Source organism: Erinaceus europaeus, chromosome 9, assembly GCF_950295315.1.
Source record: "Erinaceus europaeus chromosome 9, mEriEur2.1, whole genome shotgun sequence".
NCBI lineage: Eukaryota > Metazoa > Chordata > Mammalia > Eulipotyphla > Erinaceidae > Erinaceus > Erinaceus europaeus.
The window spans coordinates 5,207,178-5,221,849 of NC_080170.1; the positions used below are offsets into that span (position 1 = coordinate 5,207,178).

The 14,672-nt window shown below is 53.3% G+C and overlaps 1 protein-coding gene across 1 annotated transcript in view; it reads left to right on the plus strand.

Annotated features, from left to right (window-relative positions):
* The window catches only part of TENM2 (teneurin transmembrane protein 2), a 755,069-nt gene that overhangs the window by 543,666 nt on the left and 196,731 nt on the right, over positions 1-14,672 (plus strand). The window lies entirely within an intron of this gene.

Genomic DNA, 14,672 nt, shown 5'->3' on the forward strand with positions numbered 1-14,672 from the left:
TGGCTGGGAGGCGGCGGTGCCTGGTGGCTCAAGTGCTAGTGTTGGTGCTGCTGGCCGTCCTGGGATGGGGCAGATGGAAACATCCGGCAGATGGGCCAGTCAGGCTGGATGTCATAGGGCTTTGTCTGCTATCATCTGAAACGGCTTCCTGGAGAAGGTGGCATCTGGGCATCGTACTGGTTCTTGGCAAACCCTGCAGGGCCCCCCGTTCTTCCTGCACCTGCAGTGGTCTACAGAAAAGGTCTACTGGAGCACCTGCCAGGGAGACGGGGTGACCGCCCTGCCCAGGAGGAGTCCTTGGGCGGCAGAGCCCCACGGGCAGAGCTGAAGGGTGATGGGAACAGCATCGCCGGGCAGCAGGCAGCCACAGGAGGGCTGTTAGGCTGGGTTTGGAAGGGAGCCTGTCGCTCCCTCTGGGGGTCTGGGGGCTCCCTGGGGAGCTGTGCCTGTGAGCACCTGTTGCCAGGCTTGGGTTGCTGCAGAAAGGGAGTGCATTGCTGCGGTTTGCATGAGACGGGCCTGTGGGCAAGGAAGCCCACAGCGTGTCTTGTGATGCTTTGGTTTCTTTTCTTTTTCTTTCTTTTTTTTTTCTTTTTTATCCTTTAAAAGCCAGTCAGCTTCAAGCTGTTATATGGTCTCCTGTGACAGCAGGCAGCCGCTGCCTTGGGAGCTGTTCCCTTGGAATCTGGAGTTACCTCTCACCCATGTGCCTCTCAGAGTGGGATCCAGCAGCTCCTGAGCCCACCTAGTGCAGCAGGGGAGCTGCAGGGAGGGAAGTCACAGCCCTGCCTTCAGAACACTGGCATCCTGGGGGGGTTGCGGCTGAGAGTGCAAGTGGCATGGGGACTCTGGTGTAGAGGGGAGGCCTGGGGGAGGGGGCTCACCCAGGAGCTCTGGGCATCATCTCAGGAGGTGGCAGCTGGAGTGCGGGATTTGGGGGGGAGGGAATTCTCAAGCTTGTGGTGCCGAAGTGAACCCCAGCATCCTGTGTGCTGGTGTGGTGCTCTGGCTTTCTCTCTCCTCCTCCTATTTCTTTCTTTCTCATTAATAAAGCTAATCTAAAAGGAAGGGAGGAAGGGAGGGAAGAATGGAGGGAGGAAGGAAGGGAGGGAAGGAGGGAGGAAGGAACTAGCTTATAGAGAACAGATGAGGGGTTGGCAGTGAAGGGCTGGAGCTTGACAAGAGTGAGGGGAGCCAAAGTGCCCAGTTGTCGTCATGGCACCAGGAGTTCTGGGGTGTTGCTTTGCCTGGGAGATGTCGGTTCGTGGCTCTGTTTGCACATTCAGAAGTTGCTGTGAGAGTAGAACTTACAAGTTTCATCACTTGGCAACAGTATTTCTATAACCTCGTGTGGTCAGATGCAATGTGTCATCATTTCACAATATAAGCAAACACAGTTTACTGTGTTGTACGCCTGACACTGATATAAGCTTTCAAATCCCTTATACCTTAATCAAAGAGCTGACATTTGGTAAAGTTTATTTTTTTCTTTATTAGATAGGACAGAGAGAAATTGAGAGAGGACGAAGTGATAGAGAGAGGGATAAAACATAGACAACTACAGACCTGCTTCACTACATGTGAAGTGGACCCCTTGCAGGTGAGGATTGGGGCTCAAACTCAGGTCCTTGCACCTGCTAAAATGTGCGCTTAACTGAGTGCACCACCGCCCCCAAAGAGGGAACATTTGGATTGAGCTGTGCAGACCCTGGAGGGGTGAGTCACTCAGTTATCTGTGTCCCAGGCCAAGCTGTAGTTGTGCAAACGGCCTGGGGCAAAAAGCCATTCAGACCCCACAGTGCCCTGAGGAACGACCTTCTCATAACTGAGTGCTAGCTTTGAAAACAGACAGCTGCGTGGGAGCGGCAAACCTGGGCTGATCTTCCTGGGATATCTGCGCGTCCCAGCTTTTCAAATGTCTTAGTTCTTGCTTCTCTCTGTGCCTGCAGCCTGGCCCTGCCCCGTGTCCCCCGGGGTTTCTGATCAAGTCCCACCCTCACGCTGGTCAGGCTTCCCAGACCACGGGAGGAACTGTCAGATAAGCTGTGTTAGCCAGGCAACATATTCCCTGCGGCAAATCCGATTATTTCTCGAGACCCCTGACTCACACTCCACATTACATGACTTAGAATGATCCCACTGCAGATGATGACTTCTAGAAAGTTCCAGTAGCCTCATAAACAAATGGCTAATCTAGGGATTGAACCCTCTGAGTGTGAGCTCAGGAGTTCACGGGCGAATCACGGGCACAGTTCACCTGCACCCAGGAGGCCAGTGGTCTGGGTGCTCCCAGAGGCGTCTGTGGAGAGTGAGTGCTGAGGCTGGGGTCGGGGGCTTGCACCCCAAAGTCCAGAAGGCCTGGCCTCTGCTGGTTTGCACCAGGGCTGTGAGGATTCATCCACACAGAAAGCCTCCCACTCGGTCTTCATCTTCACCACCAGGTGGGTTTGTTTCTGTGCCTTTAAGCTTCCAACAGTGAAAATGAGAGCACACCAGGATTCTGACGTTCCTTGAGACCCAAAGCCACTGGGTTCATTGTGAGGAAGACGGCTTCTGGTTCCGAATGCTGCTGTCTGCCCTCAACACACCTGGCAGTAAGAAGCTTACCAAGTTGTCAGAGATTTTGCTTTCTATTTATTTTGTATTATCTTTATCTATATGACAGAGGCAACCATGTATAGAGAGGGAAGGGAAAAACAGAGAGGTAGAGAGACAGACACCTGGTGGTGCTGGTGGTGCTGGTGGTGCTGGTGGTGAGGTTAATGGCCCTAGAATCACAGATTCCCGCCATGCTTCCTACAGAAAGTGTCTTCTCCAGAGGCAGGGAAATAGCTCAACATGTTGGGACTCTGTGAGCATGCCCGAGGCCTCAGGGTGCCTGCTCAGTCCCTGCCACCACCATATGCCAGAGCCAAGCAGTGCTCTGGATTCTCTCTCATAAAAATAAATAGATCTTTTTTTAAGTATTTTTTTTCAAGGGAGCACAAGGTCTCCTTCTAGCCAAGGTTCTGGATGCCATCCATCCTGAGGCAGCTGGGCCTCTTTTGACACTGGTCTCTCGGGTTTTCCCTGGAGTCTGTCGCAACTCCTGAGCCTTTGGGAGGGAAGTTACAGGAGACCCTCCTGCTTGCCAGGGAATCCAGGGACAGAAGTGCATTCAGAGCTGGGAGGAGACCTCACTGAGTGTGTCCGGATAGGGTCAGAATGAGCCTCATGTGAACTGAATAGGCCAGTCTTTCTAGAGATGGAGAAGTGGGGTGGTGGACTCAGAATGATCTTATTGGGGACCGGCAGGTAGGGCCTGGGTTCAAGCTCCCACTCCCACCTGCAAGGAGGAAGCTTCAGGAGCAGTGAAGCAGGTCTGCTAGTGTCTATCTTTCTCCCTCTCTCGCGCCACCTCCCCCCTCTCAATTTCTCTGTCTTACCAAATGAACTAGGAAAAAAAAAAAAAAAAAAGGAAAAAATTGCCACTGGGAAAGGCGGATTTATAGTGCTGGCACCGAGCCCCAGCAATAATTCTGGTAGCAATTAGATAAAAGGAAGAAGAAGAGAAGAGAAGAGGTGGGTGGTGGTGCACCTGCCTAAGCACACATGTTACGGTGTGCGCAAAGATCCGGTTCAAGCCCCCAGTCCCCACCTCAGGGGAAAATCTTCAATGCCGAAGCAAACCCAGACTGCTTCTCTGAGGTTGCCCTACCAGGAGCCACTGGGCAATTGCTGAGCAGTCCGAAGGCTGCCCTTGACTTTCCTTTTCTTTTCTTTTATTAGTGACTTAATAATGATGAACAAGATTATAAAATAACAGTTACAATTCCACACAGTTCCCACCACCAGAGTTCTGTGTCCCATCCTCTCATAAGAAGCTTCCCTGTTCTTTATCCCTTTGGAAGTTTGGACCCAGGATCATTATGGGGAGCAGAAGGTGGGAGTTCTGGCTTCTGTAACTGCTTCTTCACTGGACATGGGTGTTGGCAGGTGGATCCACATCCCCCAGCCTGTTTCTGACTTTCCCTAGTGGGGCAGGGCTCTGGGGAGGAGAGGTTCCAGGACACATGGGTGAGGTTCAAAACCGTGAAGCATGGTGTCTCCTGCAGGAAGCTCACTCACACAGATGTGTTTCTCTGGGGGGGTCCTTACTTGGTCAGTGTCTGTGTGTGTGTGTGTGTGTGTGTGTGTGTGTGTGTGTGTGTGAGAGAGAGAGAGAGAGAGAGAGAGAGAGAGAGAGAGAGATTGAGGGAGAAGATCACCAGCAATCCACCTGCTCAATCTATCACACCTGGGCTGACATTCAGCCAGCTTCTGTTTATATAGTTTGGAGAAAGTTTGGTTCCCTTGCCCTATAAGACACGTACCAGGAGAGATTTGGGGAAAAGGTCAGCTAGATAGTAAATAATTCTGCTGAGCTTTGAAGTGAACATGCTGAGGAAACCTTTATCCCCTCCATGCCTCTCAGGACTGTGCCTGGCTTGCCCGGGATTAGTGACTGGGTACTGAGGTCAGGCCCCGCTTCCGTCGCACGCCAGAGCCGCCATCCATCCGTAACCAAGATCCAATTTCCTCTCTGTTTCGATCTTCCTGCGTTCAGGGGAAACAACTACTGGGACCCCCCCCCCATCTCTAAGAGCAGAAAAATGGAGATAAAGCCCACCCCAAGGAAACCCTAGTTAAAGGGCTGAAGGATGGCTCCTCAAAGGGAAAAGATTTCCCTGTGATTCTTTTATATATTTATTTATGTATTACCTTTTGTTGCCCTAGTTGTGGTTGTTGTTGGATAGGACAGAGAGAAATGGAGAGAGGAGGGGAAGACAGAGAGGGGGAGAGAAAGACAGACACCTGCAGACCTGCTTCACCGCCTGTGAAGCGACTCCCCTGCAGGTGGGGAGCCGGGGGCTCGAACCGGGATCCTTACGCTGGTGCTGGCGCTTTGTGCCACCTGCACTTAACCTGCTGTGCTTCAGCCTGACTCCTGTGATTTTTATTTTTAAAAAATATCATAGATCACTGGTCTTTTGAGAAACACGTTTTCTTTCATGGGTAGGAAAATGCCCATATTTCACTGGCAGGTGTCTGTGCTGAGCTGCAAGGAGAGGAGTTTAAGTTAAGGGGTGTGACTCTCAGCCTGGGGAAGTGATAGCAAAGCTCATAGTGGCAGTGTAGTGGCAGTGTTCTCCAGGACAGCACAGCAATCAGCCCAACATTGGGGCGTGTTAATAAGCTCACGCCCAGACTTCCCAACAGGGAGCGCACAGGTCTTAATAGCATTGTCAAGATCCTCGGGACAATTGAAAAACCCAAAATCATTACTTTCGCCTGATAGGCTCGCCTTTCCCCGAGGAAGCTATCCCGCCCACGGTAAAGTGGGTTTATTAAAATACTCAGACGCACCTCTGCAATCAAACCCTCTCTCTAAAAGGTTCTTCTCAACTAGTTCAAGTGCTCCTTCCCCTGTCACTCACAAAGTAGCTCATGCAGATGGCAGTGATCTGAAGTGTCACTTCCCTGAGGATCCCAGAAAGCAGGTCACCCACCCAAGTCAAGGGGATGACCCTCTGTGGGCAGGCTGGTCCCAAGTCTGGTCAGCTCTGGGCCACTTCTGTCCCCTCCCCTCCCCTCCTCTCCCCGCCCAAGAGTCCCTGCCCTGCAGGCTGTGGTCACAGCCACACCTCAGCACCAGACCATTCATTCCCGTATGCCCCAGATTCTCAGGTGCACAGTGGGCTTCCAGGAGGAGAAAGTTTTTTTTTTCTTTTTTTTGCCTCCAGGGTTATTGCTGGGGCTCAGTGCCTGCACCATGAATCCTCTGCTCCTGGAGGCCATTTTTCCCCCTTTTGTTGCCCTTGTAGTAGCCTTGTTGTAGTTATTATTGTCAACGACTGCCACCTCTCCAGATTCAAAGGAGGTCTCGAAACTTTACATCAGGCTCAACCTGACGCTGTTGACTGGCTACGGAAGAAGGGCAAACGCTAGAAGAAGAAAGTTATTATTGTTATTATTGATGTCATTCATTGTTGGATAGGACAGAGAGAAATGGAGAGAGGAGGGGAAGACAGAGAGGGGGAGAGAAGATAGACACCTGCAGACCTGATTCACCACCTGTGAAGTGACTCCCCTGCAGGTGGGGAGCCAGGGGCTCAAACTGGGATCCTTACGCCGGTCCTTGAACTTTGCACCATGTGCGCTTAACCCCACTGAGCTACCTCCCGACCCCCCAAGGAGAAAGATCTTTCTGGATGGTGGGAAGTGCGTCCCCAGGGAGCCTGCTCTGAGTGAGTCCCCAGGAGTTCTGCAAAGGATGGGTCTAGTGGCTCTCGGAGCCAGGCTGAGCTGCTTTTCGAGCTCAGTGGCCACAGCTGGTGAATCTGCAGACTCTCAGCAGTCGTCTGCCAGGAGTAGGGACAGGAGGGCTGCAGGGTCTGTTGACTGGCGCGGGCAGTCCTCTGAGTTGACGCCTGCCTTGCAACATGAGCCATCTCGTTCTCAATCCCAGCCCCACGCGGGTTGCCCTGGCCATAGGGGCAGCTCTCGTGCTGTGCCCTCATGTTCTTTCTTGCTACCCAAGGGGAAAAGCATCAGCCCGGAAGCAGTTAGGTCATACACATGTGAGGTCCTGACTCCACAAAAGAGTTAAGAATGGCAACAGTGACAACTGAGTAGCAGAGAGGCCAGGAAATAGCTCAGCTGGTAGAGTACAGGGCTTCCCTGCTGAATCTTCCCCATGTTGGATACCTGGCACCATTGTATGCCAGAGTGGTGCTCTGGTTTCTCTCTCTTTATCTCTCTCATGTGAAAAGCTCCCACTCATTCTTGCACGCCGGGCTAGCTTCATGGGCAGGAGAGAGAGACGACCAGAGACTCATAGGCTGAGCTGCACACAGTATCTCTTTATTCATGTAGAACACAGCACAATCTAAGCCATCCCTAATCACAATCCTGTCCTTATATATATTCTCCAAGTAGAGTGGAAACAGGATGTGACGTAGAGAGGGTGGAGCAAAAAGTGACTGGTGAAAATCAGGGTGTGACAAGGAGAGGGGGCGGAGCGAAAAGCCATCATGAACCAGTGGGGATGAAACCAGTGCCCTGCAGGCAGGGAGGTGCTTAGTTAACAGTGGTTATGTAAATAGAATACAGTGTTCAGCAGGGGGGATTAAACCAATGCCCTGCAGGCAGGGTGGTGCTTAGTTAACAGTGGTTATGTAAATAGAATACAGTGTTCAGCAGGGGGGATTAAACCAATGCCCTGCAGGCAGGGTGGTGCTTAGTTAACAGTGGTTATGTAAATAGAATACAGAGTTCAGCAGGGGGGATGAAACCAGTGCCCTGCAGGCAGGGAGGTGCTTAGTTAACAGTGGTTATGTAAATAGAATACAGAGTTCAGCAGGGGGGATGAAACCAGTGCCCTGCAGGCAGGGAGGTGCTTAGTTAACAGTGGTTATGTAAATAGAATACAGAGTTCAGCAGGGGGGATTAAGCCAATGAAACAGAAGGGGTTTTCAAAGCAGAATTAGAAGCAGACCAACACTTGCAGTCAGTCTCTCTCTCTCTCTCTCTCCCCCTCTCTCCCTCTCTCCCTCTCCCTCTCACCCTCCCTCCCTCCCTCCTTTCTTCACTCTCTCATGCTAAGAAAGGACAAAACAGCTATCTCAGTTCCAAAATGTCCAAAACTTCAAGGCAAGCAAACAAATCTTTCTCTACCTCTTGGTATCTGGACCTCCTGGCCTGCCCATTCCTCCAGCCCTCCCCCTCACCATACTCCACCTGGGCTGGGGGCCCCTTGTCCTGTCTCTGCCCCACGGGCATCACTGCTACCTTTCTCTCTGGTCCCAGGAGCCACGGAGGCTGGGGGCAGGCACAGACAGGCGCCTGCACTGTGCTGTTCTGCCCTATTTCTCTGGACCCCAGTGGCGTGGGGGCTGCATGAGTTTGAGCTGAGCCATTTCCCTCTGCCCTGTGAGCAAAGACTGCACAGAGCAGGCAAAAGGAGCCCGTCTTCCTGGTTACAGGAGACACATGAACCCGGCAGGGTCCTCATCCCTCCTCCCCCACATGCTAGCAGAGCAGGGGAGGAGCCAGCACCACCCCCAGCCTCCCCCTTCTGGGCTGCACCGGGGGTCGGGATGGGGGCTGCGCACAGGAGGGAGGGGCGCCTGAGCTGACTTAGGTGGAGCACAAAGCATGTTCCCAGAGCCCACTGCTCCTGCCTGCTCCTGCCAGCATGGTCCTCTGTCTTCTTCACTCAGTGACTCTCCACAAACTCACTCCTCACTTCCGCTCTGCTGCTCTTGGAGACACCCCAAATAATGCCTGTGCAATCACCCATCACTGCTTCCTGCATCTTGCTGCAGACAGCAGCTGATGGTGGGGGGTGGGGGGGGCTGACCACTTCACAGGGGGCTGAGGGGTCCCTGTGTTGATTGGAGGGCTTCCTGCAAAAGCAGGCTTCTCCAAGATAGCAGACAGCTGGAGAACCCCAGGAGGTGGCCGACTTTCATTTTGCCAGGAGCCTCAGCCACTGCTGTTATTGTCACCAGAGCCACTGATTCTGACAGGTGCCATGTGCCAATGACATTCACCAACAGCTACTGGGGGCCCCGGATCACACTGGGCTCCGAACAGACAGACTCCTTACCGGTGTCACTAACAGCGTGAGACCACCTAGCAGAACCTTTGAACCCGTTTCACACACCAGTCAGCTGACTTGGGGAAAGCCACACAGCTAGCTCGTGGCCCAGCGGGACTCAGGGCGACCATCAGCCTTGAGCACTTGCCGGAAGCCTTCCCTGTCCCTGGCCAGAGGCTCTTACACCTCCCACACCCTCTGGCTTCCCTCCAAGGTCAAATCTGAGCCTGGCCTCCTGGTGCCAGTCTGCATGCCTCAGAGATGCCAAGCTCGCTGACAGCACCATCCCTATATCCAGAGCCTCGCAGTCATGGTCAGGACGGGACTTGCCTGTGTGGTCGGTCCTCCTCAGGGTCCCGGGGGCTGAAAGTTTTCAAGCCCAGAATTGGCTCACTGTTTCCCAGACTGACTCATGGGCTCTGGGCAGTTTTCCACTCCTGTGTGTTCCTTTTCTGCATTCCATCATCCTTCTCAATCATTAGGAAGAATGGAGAGAGGCAAGTCTAGCTGTCTCTCTTGCAAACCCCAGCCTTGGCAAGGACAGACCCCCTGCATACCCTCCCCCAGCCGCCTGTTCAGGAAGAGAGCAGCTCCAATGGCCAGTCACTCCACACGTGCTTGCTGAGCTCCAGAGAAACGCCCCCGTGATGAACACATCATTGTGGCTTGTTTGCTGTTCCAGCACCCAATTCCTCTGGCCACCCAAGGGCTGGTGCCGCAGGGGCCTCGGTTCCTGGCTGGCACTTTGTTGACATTTGGACCCATCAGAAAGCACAAGTCTCTCTTCCTGAAGCCTTGCCAGGCATTTGGGACTGCGAGGCTGACCACCCTGTCAAGTACGCAGCATCTGGGCCCAACATCACAGACACACAGACCAGCGTGCAACAGGACAGACAGGCCAAGAGAGCACTCACACAAGCTCTTAAATTCTTCTTTCATATTCATTTTATTTATTTGTATATGGAATAGAGACTCAGAGAAATTGAGAGCGAAGTGGGAGGAAGACTCCTGCACCACTCATGAAGCTTTCCCCTGCAGGCAGAGGCCTGGGCTTGAACCTGAGTCCTTCTGCACTGTATGCACTCTGCTGGGTGTGCCACAGCTGGGCCCCTAGGAGACAGGGAGAGAGAAACCCTAGCACTGGAGCTTCCCAGACTATAGCAGTGCCTATTTTTTTTTCCCCAGAGCCCTGCCCAGCTCCAGCTGCCGGCAGTGCTGATGACTGAACCTGGGGCCTAGAAGCCTCAGGCGTGAGGTCGTTTGCAGAGCCCCTATGCTGTCTCCCTAGCCCCTCAAGCTCTAAAGTTCGAGATGTGCAGGAGGCACCTTCTTTGCTTCATATCTTATCTTGGCTGCGCACACTCTGTCTGGCCCTCCCCAGTCTTGGACACAGAAGTGACAAATCCCTCCTCTCGCCAGCAAGGAGACCACACTTATGGAAGCTCACAGCCAGGCCCTCGGCTCAGTGTGGACAAGAGGTCAGCAGTGCAGGCTCCTCAGCACTGACCATTGGCCCCCTGACCACGCAATGCCAGCTGACACTGCACCTGTGTGCCTGACGTGCCACTGGGAAGGGGCGCGGCAGCTCAGCCCAGTGATGGGCCTCGGCGAGAGTGAAGTTCCTAGGCTGAAGATCCCGGTGGCTGTCTCTGAGAAGGGCTGTCCACTGAGTCAGGCTGCCTAACCCCAGGCCACTGGCTGTGCGTGTTGAAATGGGAGTGCAGGTGCGTCTCCTGCTCTGAGCCCACCACCCTGCATTTCCCACACAGTGCCAAGGACCCAGCCCAGCAGCCAGGGATGCCCCATGGCACCAGCCCTCAGCTCTGGCTGAGGGAGGGAAGACAAGGCAACAGAGAAGGTGACAGCAGAAGGCATGTCAGTGATCCAGCGCGTACCTGGTATGGGAGAGGCCTTGAGTTCCACCCCAGTCACTGCAGGGATGGGGCAAGGCTTGGTGTCCCACTCGTGAGGGAGAAAGAGTGCTCACTCAGCAACGTGGGAGATGAGCCAAAGTCTTGACTTGGGACATTTATAACACTCATGGGGCCATGGACATGTGTGAACCCAGAGTCACTCCTGACTCTGATCTGGGCTTCAGGACAGGCTACGGTCAGCACTCCCTATGTGTTTATTCCAGAAAGAACCCAGTGATGTTTGATGCACAGGCTTTGGGGGCACCTGCCCACTAGTGCTGCAGTCTCTGGAGGACTCAGTGCTCTGCTCAGCACTGGGCAGAGGAGGGTGCTGGGGACGGGGACGGCTGGAGTGAGGCCACAAGGCGTGGGGGCAGGGCCGAAGTGGCAGACCCCATCTGTGACCGCAGCTCTGTGGTGTTCCCTCCTCCTTCCTGGCATCTCCCTGCACCCCAGGGCCTGGGCAGGGTGCACTCCACAGGGCCCTGCCCTTCTCTCTCCCTGCATCTGACTAGCCAGGCTCATAGGTGAGCAACACACTGGAGAGGGGAAGCAGTATAAATATGATGCCTGTCCGTGCTGGGGGTGCGGCTTCCCTGGGGTGGCAGCTGTCAGGGAGCTGACTGATGGGTGCTGTGAGAGTGGCTCTCTGGAGGGCAGGTGAGTGAGGGTGCAACTGCCCCCTCTCCTCTGCCCTCCTTGCCCTTCTCCGCCTCTCCTCAGAGCTCTGGGCTTGCTCTAGGAGAGACAGAAGGAGAGCTGACACTTGTCCTCACCTGATTTGGAGCCTACCACCTTGCCCACCTCTGCTCCTCAGTCCCATCACATCCCCAGGCCCCACCCTTGGGTACTGGGAGCAGAGGTAGGCAGGGTGGGAGGACCACCCAGGTGAGGAGCAGACAGGAAGCTGGAGGCGGCAGGGATCTGGCTTCCCAGTGAGATGCCTGGGGGATTCTGTGCTCAGGGAGAGTGTGTGGTCTGGAGGTGGGGCCAGTGGGCAGTCCTCCGGGTCCACTCCTTCATCTCCTCTTCCCCGGCAAGCCTCATAATTGCCGGGCTAATAGAGCATAATGACAGCACTTGGTGGGCAGCAGGCAGGAGGGGAGAAAGTCAGAATCCACCAGGCAGCAGCGTGTGAGGCTGGGGCAGCCTTGCATCACTCCGCCCGCCGCTGCTCCTGGCCCCTCTCCACTAATGAGACAGACACCTGCTAAATGGCCGTGTAATCGCACATTGTTAGACAAACCACAGTGCCAGGGGAATCTCACAGCCTGCTCCCACTATGAGACGCCCCCAAAGATGTATTTAAACTGTGGCCGGTGCGCCATAGAAGATGGGAATTACAGATTCATCAGGAGGGGGCAGTGGGACCCACACAGCTGCACCGTGCCACTTCCCCTCAGCTTGAGCGCTCCTTTCCTGAGATCTGCAGAAGTCCCCTGAGGAACGACAGCCTGATGGTGGCAGACCGGTTAAGCACTCACATTACAGTGCGCAAGGGCCCTGGTTCAAGCCCCTGGTCCCCACCTTCAGAGGGAAAGCTTCACAAATGGTGAAGCAGGGCTGCAGGTGTCTCTCTGTCTCTGTCCCTCTCTATCTTCCTTTCCCCTTCTCAATTTCTCTATGTCTCTATCTGATAATAAATAAACAAAATATTATATATATATATATATATATATATATATATATATATATATACACATATTTAAAAGGAGAGGGAACGGGCGGTGGTGCACCCAGACTAAGCACACAGTACTACGCAGACAGATCCAAGCAAGGATCTGGGTTCGAGCACCCATTCACCACCTGCAGGGGAGGAAAGCTTCACAAGTAGCAAGGCAGATCTACAGGTCTCTCTCTCTCCCCCTCTACCTCCCCCTCCTCTCTCAGTTTCTCTCTGTCCTATCCAATAAAATGGAAAAAATGGCCACCAGGAGCAGTAGATCTGCAGTGCCAGCACTGAGCCCAGTGATAACCCTGGAGGCAGAAGGGGTGGGGTGCAGGATGTTGGCTCCAAGCAAAGGCTTCCCTCAGCCTTTTGCCTCTTGCTTCCCTGGTCACAATGCTTTACAAACCCACCACCTTCCTGCCATCCCCTCCGAACCCTAACCTTCAGCAGGTGTCCCAGGAATCAGGGACCAGGCATTACAGCTTCCGGGGATGACTTCTGGCCACACAGGGCACCGAGGAGTGGGCATTCCTGTCCAGTGGCCTGTATACATGACTTGCACCAACCCTGTCAAGCCAACACACAGTGGCTGTGGTCCAGTGCTGGCAGGGACTGAGATGACAAGGCCAGAGGTTGCTGGCCTGGGGAGCTGCCAGGCCTGGCTGGAGGCTATGGGAAGCAAACTTCCTCAAGCGACAGGAGTTAAAAGTCAGATTTCAGCCACCATGAAAACCACTTCAGCGGCTCACGTATAGCACAGGGAGCTCCATTTTTTTCTGTGCTGGGTGTCCTGTGACTGACGGGAGGGGCCTGTGGGACAGTGGTCTGTGACCTAGTTGCCTACACCTAGCTCTGCTGCAGGAAGTGTCACAAGACCAGAAGGCAGGGTGCAACGTGCTAAGCCTTAAGCTCATCAACCCTGACCTTGCACCCTGAGGCCCAAGTCCTCAGGGAGACACTCTCAGCTGGCTTATCTAATAAGGCTCACAAGATGTCATATATATGTATCATTTTTTAGTATTTTTTTTATTTTGGATAGAGATGGAGAGAAATCAAGAAAGAAGCAGAAGATGGAGGGAAAGAGGGAAGGAGGGAGGGAGGGAGGGAGGGAGGGAGAGCTGTGTCCCTGCTTCACCACTTGTAAAGATTTCCCCCTGCACGTGGGGACTGGGGGGCTTGAACCCAGACCCTTGTGCATGATAGCATGGCTGTTCCACCAGATACACTACACCTGGCCCCTGCTTGTGTATTTTTTAAAATTATTTTAAAACACTTTATTTTAGGATTTTTTTTTATTTATAAAAAGGAAACACTGACAAAACCATAGGATGAGAGGGGTACAACGCCACACAGTTCCCACTCCATATCCCAGAACTCCATATCCCATCCACTCCCTTGATAGCTTTCCTATTAATTACACAATCAGGATGCAGTGTCCATTGCCCTGACCCCTCAAGGTCCTCTCAGGCAGGACAAGGAGGCATCAGGCACCATAAAGGTGGATAGGAACAGAGGCCAAGAGGGGAGTCCCCCCAGGGAGGGGCAGGCCCAGAAAGCTGAGGACGACACCCCAGAGTGCAGCTGTCTAGGTATCCTCAGTTCAGGCAGAGTCAGTTTCCTGAAGGTGATGCAGATTCATGCCTTCTCCTGGCCAGCTGAGGAGGGCTGCCACACTTCTTGTGGGGAGGCCTCTTCTCGGGCACAGACTCCTGGCTAGCCCGCTCTGTGGCACTCCAGATGCAGGGGTTCAGGAGAATGTCACCCGAGGCAGCAGGGGTCGAGCCGTATGGGACTCCTTCTGTTTCCGTAGCTAAAGTCACGACAAGAATTGACCCAGGGAATTGTTTCTGATAACAATCCGTTTATTGAACAGCAAAGCAGAATTTTTAAGGGGTGTAGGAGGAAGCAAATGGTCCATACCATAGCAACAGTAAGGGGTTTGAAGAGGGTCAGGACTTTCTCTAGTGAGTGATCTAGATCTAAAGAACAAGGAAATTGTTAGGAGTTGAGAAAAGGTCAGGTTTGATTAGTGACTTGTTGGGTAAGGGGTTTCATTGGTCTGAGGAACGAGGAAATAGAGTTATCAATAACCAGTAGACAAATAGGGGTGTTAAGGGCAGAGAGACGAGAGATCACACAAGATTAAAGGACCAGAGGGGACGGAGGAGATTAGGGAGGGGACCTTACTATTATTATTTGACAGAGCAAAACAATGATATATGGATCACATGTGGTCAAGTAAAGTGAACTTCTGGTAACCTCTGAATAAGCAAACCATCTGGTTTGTGATCAAGGAAGCAAGCTATGTGTCAGGGGGAGCAGGGTCTTGTGAGGTTGAAAGACTGACAGGTGAACTGAAACCTGAAGGCCATTTTCTCCCATGTTTAATCTCTGGTAGAGAGAGACTAATAGGGTGACTGTGGACCTCAGGCACCCATCTTTCAATGGGAGGTCCCACCACGCTCCACCA